At 35.0% G+C, this 10926-nt stretch overlaps 2 protein-coding genes across 6 annotated transcripts in view; one reads left to right on the forward strand and one right to left on the reverse strand.

The window, feature by feature from the left end:
• The window catches only part of LOC122628537, a 159311-nt gene extending 150220 nt beyond the window's left edge, over positions 1–9091 (reverse strand). For 2 of the 5 annotated variants that reach the window (XM_043810937.1, XM_043810931.1), the window contains exon 1: positions 8808–9091. The gene's annotated coding sequence lies outside the window, so the exon portion shown is untranslated. Of the gene's footprint in view, positions 1–5316; positions 5343–8807 lie in introns of those variants that run through there. The other 3 variants (XM_043810933.1, XM_043810935.1, XM_043810934.1) reach the window with 3 other exon arrangements.
• Positions 1–10926, forward strand: part of LOC122628555 — a 75707-nt gene that overhangs the window by 58103 nt on the left and 6678 nt on the right. The gene's annotated exons all lie outside the window — the stretch shown is intronic.

Below are 10926 nucleotides of genomic sequence, written 5' to 3' on the forward strand. Positions count from 1 at the left end.
GCCGAAGGATGAGGAGAAACGTAAAGAGAACGAGTTGGAAGCAAGCAGGATTCGGATTCGTTTTAAATGGCCAGCTACATGACCGATTGTGTGTCGAACGATCTTGTGAATGACGAATACGTATACGTGCAAAAAAATCTTGTACGTTCTCTTAAAAATGTAAATAAAAATATATGCGTATATGTATACATATACATATACGTACATAGATGCTAGTTGTGTTAGCGAAATACGAGCCACGAATTTTAATTAACCTTTTCGGTGAACAATCGTTCTCTGATTCAAGATTATTATCCAATTACGGATAACACAGAAAGTTCTTCATTTTCCGTACATCGAATATTTTTTTTTCCCGTGACTATTCTAATAATTTTTCTTTTTATTTTTACTTTCATAAAGAATAAAAAGAAAGAAAGAAAAAAAACTAACGAACATTCTTTATTTTTTATAATCCTTGATAACAGAACGTGTGACAATAGATAGTCTTCAATAATCACATCGTACAATCGCTACTATTTGATTCGATTGCTTTTTACTCATCACGTTTTCGATTACTCCATTTCACACTTTTTCAAGGAGCAGAAGCACGAACTTCGCCCTTCGTGCGTAACTTATAAATAAGTTTTTCCTCAGGCGACCTCGGGTTTGCAATTTGTTCTACTCGATATGCGGTCGTACAGCGAGAGAATTTTCTATCGGTCCAGTGAAAAGCGATCGACATCGGCTCTACTCTGCGAGATACGTTATTCCCTACCGACGTCGAGAAAACGTGAGGAATCCACTCGACGAGATACTCTGAATCCACTTCCTCTCTCTCTCTCTCTCTCCCTCTATCTTCCCCTTCATATTTTTTTCTCTATAATACGCATCCCCAATAAATGATTATAAACTATAGTATATATTCCGTACGGCGTAAGAGAAGGGTAACTCGTTTTCGCCTCGTTATCATTCGAAACGTGTGCTTTCGCTCGCGGCGCGCATTTCAAACGATTATAATGCATTCCATATTTCGTGAAATATCAACACCGAACAACGAACTATCAATTTATTAATAGTAAAGCATTTTTTTATGTACTCACGAGATTTTCTTCAATTAAAATAAATTTAAAAATAATAGACTTCTTAAAATGACAGAAAGGAAAATTCAATGAAAAATTTCAAGAAGAATTTTATCGAATAAGAATAAAAATGAAAATATTAGGAAGAAATGCAATATACAGGATATTAAAAAATAAGTGTAAGAAAGGAATAGTACAAACATATAAGCAAAATCGAAGAAAAGAGAATCATAAAAATTGTTAAAGATGAATCATCAATCTGAAGAAAATATATTTGTAATTCAATGGAAAAGACGGAACGATAATTTAAATGTATAATCAATCAATAAATGAAATGGAGCCTAGGCCTAGAAAGAAGAAAAGAAAAAAAAGAAAAAGAGATTTATTTAAATTCGTAATTGATTAATTAAATTGAAAGATCTTAATCTGTTTATTCTTATATTTTATTTGTTCTAAAATAACGGGAATATCAAAATTAAAAAAAGAATCGTTTAGAAAATTCCATCATCTTGGTGTAACATCGAAAAGCTTTTATACGAACATACAAACTTGAACGTAATAGATCTTCCGATTCGAGAAAATAACACGGTCGGCTAAATAATCCGTTGTGAGAGAGAGAAAGTGTGTGTGTGTGTGAGAGAGAGAGAGAGAGAGAGAGAGAGAGAGAGAGAGAGAGAGAGAGAAAGGGGGGGAACTACGCTTCCTCAGGAATTTGATATAACATAATTAAACTCTGTTCGCCCAGTGATCTTTAGCGTTACATTCAAATTATAAAAAAAGAAAATCAAATTCTTTAAAAGTTCTCATAATAAAAGCCTCTCTCCTTTCATACGATATAATAGTTTAATTTCAAAGTATTCATATCGCCTTTTCTCTTTATTTTCTCCAAAAAGAAAAAAGAAAAAGGAATAAAACAAAACAAACTTAACAAAAAATTCCAATTCTCTCGCCATTGGTATACTTTTAACCCTTCAACCGCGTTAACAATTCCCATTACCGCAAAGTCTTGCGAAATAAAGGAAAGAAAAAAGGCAAGATGAATGATGAGTAAAAAAAAAAGAAAGAAAAAAGAAAAAAGAAATAAGAAAGAGAAAGAGAGAGATCGTTTTCTCTCTTCTCTAGCACACCTTTTCTCTAGGAAACGGAAGAAAAGGAGAATATCGATTACGGCAAGTAGAAAAGCGATCGGCCGGATGGGCCCATATCGTACGATCCCTTTTTCCTTTTTCAACCCCTCGAAAGGCCATCTACGGGTTATTTCGTGCAAGCACGCGAAACTACGGTGTACGAAACGCTCGTTCCGCCACTCCTTCTTCCATCCGTTCGAATCTCTGAAAAAAGAAAAGCTCGGGCTTTCTTTAGCGGCACTTTCTCTCCCTCTCTCTCTCTCTTTCTTTCTCTCTCTTTCTTTCTCTCTCTTTCTGTCTCTCTTTCTCTCTATCTCTTTCCCTTTTTTCTTTCTCTCTCGATCCAAGAGAAATACGTCAACGATAATAGTGGCCCTGCGCTTTCTACCATCGAGCAGTAGCAGCATCCCTCTCTCTTCGCCCCTGATCCTTCTCTTTTTCAAGCTGCCCACGATAACGGCAATCGGAATTAATTTCTTCGAGAGCGAGCAAACGTTTTAATGGTTTTTTCACATAACTAGAAATCCATTAACGGTCTACCCTGGCTAAGCTTCCCGCTCATCCTTCTCTCCTCTTTCTCTTTATCTGTCTTTCTCTCTTTCTCCTAACGCCACCCTTCCGTACCACTCTTGGTAACATCGCACGGTCGAAGAATTACGCGTTTTTTACTCTTCCAACGGTACCTACCCACCTCGCGTTATTCGCAATGGTAGTGGTGGTAGTGGTGGCGGTGGTGGTCCGTGCTCTCTTCAACCCCTCTTCACAAGTGCGATTTCTGCACCGTTTCAACCAACCCTGTCGTTATTTCCTCCTCCTTCTCTCTCTCTCTCTCTCTCTCTCTCTCTCTCTTCCTTCGTCTATCTATCTATCTATCTATCTATCTATCTATCTATCTATCTATCTATCTATCTATCTATCTATCTCTCTCCTTCCTCACTACGGACACTTTCCATCCTTCATATCACCGTTCCTCTCTCTCTCTACTTTTCTATTTCTATCTCACTCTGAGCCCCCTTCACCGCGTATATATCTTCGAAGTCATTCACCGTTGCGCACCCTTATCGCGCTCGGAGCGGATACGCCACTTCCACGAATTTTGCAGGAATTACGAGCGTTGACAAAGAGCGACGTGCGGTGAGTGGAGAAGAGAAGCGTTCCTGCCTATGTGTCATACAATGAAAGCAAAAGGGATAGAAGTAGGGAGGAAGACAGAGAGAGAAAGAGAGAGAAATCTGCCATCATCACCAACACTTTCATAGGAAGTCGTTTTCTTTTTTTCGACTATACATATATGAAAACCAACCATAATGTTTGCCTTTCAAAAGAGATTTCTGTCTACTCGGACCAACCTTCGGTATAGAGCAACGCTATCGATGTTAAAATCATATGTTTTTATACGACCAAGGAATAGTAGACGAGAAAGAGAAAGAAATACAGCAACTAGTGATAGGGAATCAAGTATCAAAATCTTTTTAAACTAATTTTGCCGAGTAAACGTTAAGTCTTGCATTATTCCTTTATTTTAAGATTTAAATATGATTGTAACCAACTCGGAAAATTCAATCGTAAAATTCATCTCGTAAGTTCGTATTCATTTGATAAATCCGATTTCTCTTCTATTCAGATAATTAATGTACGAACAGTTCCCGGTTTTATGCAATTATTAGCTTATACGCGTAATATTGAAGAACTCGGAACAAATTGCTTATAATATTTTTGAAAGAAAAAAAGAAAAAGGAAAATATGAAAAAAAAAGAAGTAAATACAAATGCGATAAGAAAAATTCGATGGATCAAATAAATGTAGCGTAAAAGTCTACGAAAGATTTCAAGTTCACGTCCTTATCTTCCTTAAACCGTCGCGACGATACAAAGTTTCGAAGAGAGAAAAAGGAAGAAAAAGAAAAGTAAAGCAAAGAAAAGAAAAGAAAAGAAAAGAAAAGAAAAGGAAAGAAAAGAATAGAAGAGAAAAGAAAAGCGATTTATAAAAAGAAGAGAAAAGAAAGAGAGACGAGAGGAAGGGAGGAATGAAGAGCAGGCAATGGCATCGCTCACTAGACGAAAACGGGAGCGTTAATGCTGAGACGGACGTTGGCCTTTCCAGGCGTGAATGGTGGTCGGTTCGAACTTTTAATTACTTGGTACTTAAGAGGTGGTGGAAGAAAAGAGAGAGAGAGAGAGAGAGAGAGAGAGAAAGAGAGAGGAAGAGACTCGAAGCAAACGTGGGAGCAAGATCTAAGAAAAAGACAGAAAGAGAAAGAGAATGAGAAAGACAGAAGAGAAAAGGAGAGAAGGTTGCGGACTTTGAAATGAGCAGAACGACAGAACTTTCGCGTTGGTAAAATAGGTTTTACCCACTCGAAACTACCTCCTAACAAGACCGAAAATCTTCCGAACGTTTCTTCGGACAAGCTTCGCAGCTTCAAGAACTTTGAATGATCTCCTTTTCTCTAGCGGATAAACGTGAACGCGACCGACCGATCACTACCCAACCTTCCTTGTTTTTTTTTCTTTTTTTTTTCCTTTTTTCCTCTTTTTAATCACAATCGCAAAGAATCCCTTCTGCTCTCGACTAAATATAACGAACAATTATTTTTAAAATTACTTGATATATTCGCAAGTAATTTCTTCTTCTTTTTCTTTCTTTTGGATTTTTGCATTCTGTATCGAGTGTATGTATATCCACTCTATCATCTAAATAGTCTAAACGGATTGATATAAAATTTTTATTGCAATAAAAATAAAGTTATTCGCAATGAGAATCTACGAGTAATTTTAATTTAATCCGATTTCCAGTTACAAAACAGAGGGTATTTAAAAAATTTTAAATTATTGAAGAAATAACATACACGATAAAAGAAAGAATTCAAATACTGTCGAACTTTTCAAAATAATATCGAATATATCGAATATAACCATACATTTGTTCGAAATTTTTTATAAAAACAATCAAAGATAATGGAGGAATAAAAATTTCCATTTGTCGACTTAACGACGTATCTCTATCCGACTTTTTCGACCAAAACGAAGGGTTGGTTTTTCTACTTCTTTATCTCCGAATGAAAATCATTTCGCAAAACATTCCGAGCATTCTCCACTTTTGAATTTATGTTCTCGTGTAAATGTATTTACCTTGTGAAAAGTTTCACGAGCATTCACTGGGGATAATTAATTTAGGTGATATTACTTCGAATTAGAGCGAGAAAAACGATACAATGGATGCTATCCATTCTTCTTTTTTTTTTGTTCTTTTGTTTGACATACACATACACCCACACATATACATACATACATACATACATATATATAAATATATATATATTTAATAGTTTTGTTCGGTAGTTTACAGAGCTCTTGCAAAATCGAATAAAAAAAATATCTCAAATAAAATGTTTCGCTCGTTACCACAGAAATTTGAAGTGTTCTTGTGCTACATGGGATCACGAAAAACAAAAATATTATATTCTCCATAACATCGGAAAGAATCGATTTCGTAACCTGGTACGATACAATGTCATTCGATTCTTTCGAGAACAAAATTGATCAAATAAAGTATATATCGATATATGATATTTATCAAATTAAAAAAAAAAGAAGAAAGAAAAATAAACATGCAAAAAAGAAACTGACGTTATTTATGATACAAAAGCAAAATAAAATGAAATAAAAAGAAATTGTCTCAATAAAATGTAATTATTAAAGCAGTTAAAAATAAATGAATAAAGTTTATATATTGTCGTAAAATTTTACAAACGATTAAATAAACTAACTTGCAAAAAGAAACAGCGATTCGAGAAAACGAGGTATTAAATGCGCTTTACAATCTGATACCAGTGCACGGTTTGCGTTACTTCGCTTATTAAAATCGATACACGTTCTCTCCGGATGGTAGAGATATATCACATACACACATATTTCAACGCGTGTCCATCAGCAAACAGCACTTGTACCATAATTTGCAAAACGGTACATACGTATACTCGTGAAAAATATTTTAATAGACAATTTTTGACGAATAACGAAACATTAAAATTATAATTTTAACGATTACTTAACAAAAGAATTAACCAATTGAGAAGCAAAAGTCTGTGTTAAATAACTAAGCGTAAAATTCATTGATAACATGAAACGATCTAAGAATTGGATACGTAAAAACGACATTTTTAAAAAATCCATTTTTCCCGTACCCAAAGCAATGCTCGTCGCCTCTGTATTTCCCCACGGGCCAGTAGTTTCAGTGTATTTAATTGAAAAATGTATAATTCGTGATTTCCCGAAGGGGAAGACTTGCCTCACTCTCTCTTTCTCTCTCTTTCTCTCTCTCTCTCTCTCTCTCTCTCTCTCTCTTTCTCTCTCTCTCTCTCTCTCTCTCTCTCTCTCTCTCTTTCTCTCTCTCTGTCCCCCTTGCGATCGTTAATCCACATTGGAATAAAATTCCTGAAGGACGATTTCCGACGAAGCGAGACGATTTGATCGTTCGATTCGTCGAGATCGGCTTAAACCACGTGGACTCAGTCTCTCTCTTCTCCTCTCTCTCTCTCTCTCTCTCTCTCTCTCTCTCTCTCTCTCTTATTCTTTCTCTTTCTACCAAAGAGATAAAAAAAGAAATAAGGATAGAAAGAAATGGAAAAGAATACTAGAGCAGATTTTGAAGTTTTTACTGAAAGCCCTCCTTCCGATGGTATCATCAATTATTTCGTTCTTATCAGTTCTCTTCGAACGAGACGCATCGACAGGGTCGTAGTAACCGATAACAATGTAGTTCGTTTATCGGTGGATGAAAGACGTAAACAATTTCCGGTGAATATTGCTCTCGCATCCGGCAAACGCGTCTCTCTTTTTTTATTGTACTACCCTGCAGTACGTAATAAAAGCTGTTCCGACGAGAAAAACGAAACGATAGAAACGCTTAGATATCTGGTTATACCTTACCAAACGTACTTTATCAATTTTTCCTCGAAAATAACGCGTCCTTCACGCTTCGTGAATCCTTCGACGATTACGATCCCGTCGTTACTCTCACAAATTTATCGCCCGTGGAAATTAGACTCCTATGTCAATACGATCTTGATTATAACTCGTTTCCTCGTCCCTCATCGGTATTATCGTAAAGGATGACGGCGTCTCAAATATTCGTAAAATATTCCTGGATTATCCCACGGGATTATTTATTGTAACGATCGCCTGGTTCCGATCGACGTTAAAGATCAACGCGTGTGATTTTACGACTCGTCGAGTTCGCATTCTCCGCGTATTTCACGTACACGTTCGACGTTCCGAAGTCATTACGAACGCGTCAGTGTCAGGCCGTGTCCCACCGCACCACGCTTGAAGAATAAAAAAAAGAGAGAGAGAAAAAAGAGAAAAAGAAGGAAAAACGAAAAATACAAACGAGAAACGGCAAGGACGCAAGAAAATGGGACAAAAACGAAACGAGGATAAAAGATCGGTTGCAACAACGACACCGACCGACCAGCGCAATATTTCTTTGCTGTCATGAGCGGTCGTTTGGCCCAGATATCTCTGGCAACAACTTTCGAGAGTCAAAACTAACGTGAAGCGCGATCCCATTGATCCGATCGAATTGAACGGAAGAATACGACTCCTTCTAAAATGGAATGTAATGTTGGATACTCCTATGCGATGGTATTACAACGAATTTCAACGACTTTCAAATATTTATCAGATAAATTTATAAGGTTGTCATCGATATCCTGCAGAATAAACGATGAATTCCAAAATATTCTGATACTTTTTCAAATCGAATAACTTTTTATAAAGCTAATGAAGAACTCTGAAATTTTTATAGTATACTATAATAATATAAGTGTAAGAAGAATTAAAAAAATAATCTTTTCTCTTTTAACAGTAATTCAAGATACAATATAAGATATTCTCTATATTTTTATTAAACGCGTTTTTTTGAAATCAGATATATACATTTTGTAGATTTATTTGTCTTTTATATATCCTGTAAATATCATCAACAATCCTAGAACGAATTACAGCTATTCAACAATTTTTCGATTAGCGGTGAAATGATAAATTTTACAATATAATAATTTAAAAAGGTATAACTTGCTCTATGTCTATTTATAGGATGCACATAAGACAATTAAATTTACAAGATGTTTCTTTGTTTATAAAAATGCTTGGTAAACAATTTCAAACAGACTCATATTGTGTATTTTATCGTTGTTACAACAAACAACATATTTTTTAAATTCTTTACATACTTCATATACCTACTCTACATTTCCATATCTACTCAAAAATTCAGAGCACTTTGCTTAGTCTACAAAAACTTATTTCATTTCAAAAAGTGTCCGAACATTCTGCGACAGACTGTATGTATGCATATATGTGTGTATGTGTATGTGCATATATATATATGTATGTATATATATATATATATATATATATATATATATATATTGAAAGTGAGAGAGAGAGAGAAAGAAAATCTAATCTCCGCGAGATCGAAATACGTTGTATATACGTTGTATATGTAGATACTTTTATAAAACAATCTCTTTCATAAAAAAAAAAGAAAATAAAAACACAAGGAAAAAGAAAATTATTAATTTATTTAAAAAAAAGAAAAATATTCTTATCGAAGTCACCTTATCTTAACTACAAGTTCACCATTTATCTTAACTACAAACCAAAAGATTTTCCACGATATTCACACGTATTATTTATACAACAAGTAACAATGAACAGAATTGTTATATAAAAAAAAATCCGTGAAAGGATAGAAACACGTACGAATATATTCACGCGACAGACGAATAAACAGATAGAAGTCTTCGAGATCTATCGAGTATATTCCGAACCGAGAGAAAGAAGCCGTTTGAGGAACGTTCAAAGAAGAACGTTCGAACGGTACGACGGCCGGAGGCGTACTGGCGCTTCGTAACGCGCGCGCCACCCTCCTCCAAGAAACGAAGAACGCCGATGAATGCCGAACGAACAACGAACTACGAATGAGGGTTGATAACCCTCGAAAGCATCGCACTTTGAAAAGGAGACGATGCTACTGCACACTCGTTTACCCTCCTCGACCATACAGACTTTCGTACGCGTTATCTAATTGCCTTATGACCAGATATAAGAGTGTTCAACAAGTGAGGAACCGACCAACCGATAATAATCTTCCGAAAAATCGACATTTAAGCTTTGGAAACTATCGCGCATGCGTTCCCACGAAAAACTCATCCAACGTATGTACCTGCACACGAACCTTGTTGTCACTCGATAATGATATGCTAATCCCATTAACGTTCGGATTTGTTTTATCGCGGTCACCTACCAAACGAACTTTAAATTTATTTGCGTTCCTGCTGGATTTAATACTATTCTTTCCACTTTTATCCAAAAATCGCACCTCTCTCTCTCTCTCTCTCTCTCTCTCTCTCTCTCTCTCATCTTCCTTCTCTCTCTTTTTGATGTCATGTTCGACGCGTATACGTGCCAATGAAAATTCATTAGACTGACGTGTGCTATCGTTCTTTATCCGTTCGTTAGCAAGAAATAATAGATTAAATTTGTTATCTTATGGACTCTTCGTTATTATATGAAATAATTGAAAAATTATTTATCTAAGAAAACTCATTCGTTGTTTGTTTTTTATATCGAATATAATTAGAAACCTATTATCTCATAAAAGATGCATAGTTTACTAGATATAATTTTCATTGCAAATGGCTAATATTATACAAATATGCAACAAAAAAATTATAAGTATCTATCCAAAAAAAAAAAAAGAAAAATAACAAATTTTTTCTTGTTGATCTTCATATCTCGAAAAAAAATTTTTTACATGCACTTTGTAGCATACGATTCAAAAACGTACGAATTTTTCTTATTATAAATTCTTGATATCTAAAATTTCTTGTAACTTCAACAAGATATTTGAACGGACATTTATATCTATATAAAATAATTAGTTATCGCAACAGCTACTTTTATAATAAGACGAGCTATCTAAGGGTAGATCCGAAATGTGAGAACGTGTACGTTTTCTCTATAATTGTGTTGTAATAGCTGTCACAGGTGCCGCTTCGTTAAATTGTTAATACGTTGTAGCAGCAAGCTCGTTGGAAATTTCCGTACTTAATGCACCGCCATGCACCTACCGTGCGCGATAAACTTCGCCATCCCGATTGTCAACGAGTTACGCGATGAAATCGCTCGGAAAATAAAAAAAATAACGGAAGAAGGGTGGAAGTCGATATTGCATTGCTTTTTACGGTTCAGAGAATTTCTTATTTTTTCGTTCATTCGAATCCACGACGATTTGATTCAATCAAGCGAAAAACGATACGATTTATAATTAAGAAAGAGAAAATTTGTTTGCAAAAAAATAAAGAGATGTGTAAAACATACAAAACAGAAAGTATATCTTTTTTAATTATTCCACGAGCTTGTCAATAATTTTAAAAATTCTTAATGTTCTACTGTACAGCTAGCACGTTAGTAAATATACACCTTCATTTCAATAGATATAAAATGTTGATAATTTATTTTACAATGAAATAATACTTCAAGTTCTTCACAACGTAGAGAAAACATTTTTCCAAGGGAATTGGAAAACGTACGCGTACCTACTTACAAAGAGAAAGAGACTGGAAAAAAAACATCGTGAAAAAGAATAGGAGGAAAATAAAGTTCAAAAAAATCAAATCCGTATTCTTTCTCTCTCTCTCTCTCTCTCTCTCTCTCTCTCTCTCTCTCTCTCTC

The sequence above is a fragment of the Vespula pensylvanica genome, chromosome 4 (genome assembly GCF_014466175.1).
Source record: "Vespula pensylvanica isolate Volc-1 chromosome 4, ASM1446617v1, whole genome shotgun sequence".
Taxonomy (NCBI): Eukaryota; Metazoa; Arthropoda; class Insecta; order Hymenoptera; family Vespidae; genus Vespula; species Vespula pensylvanica.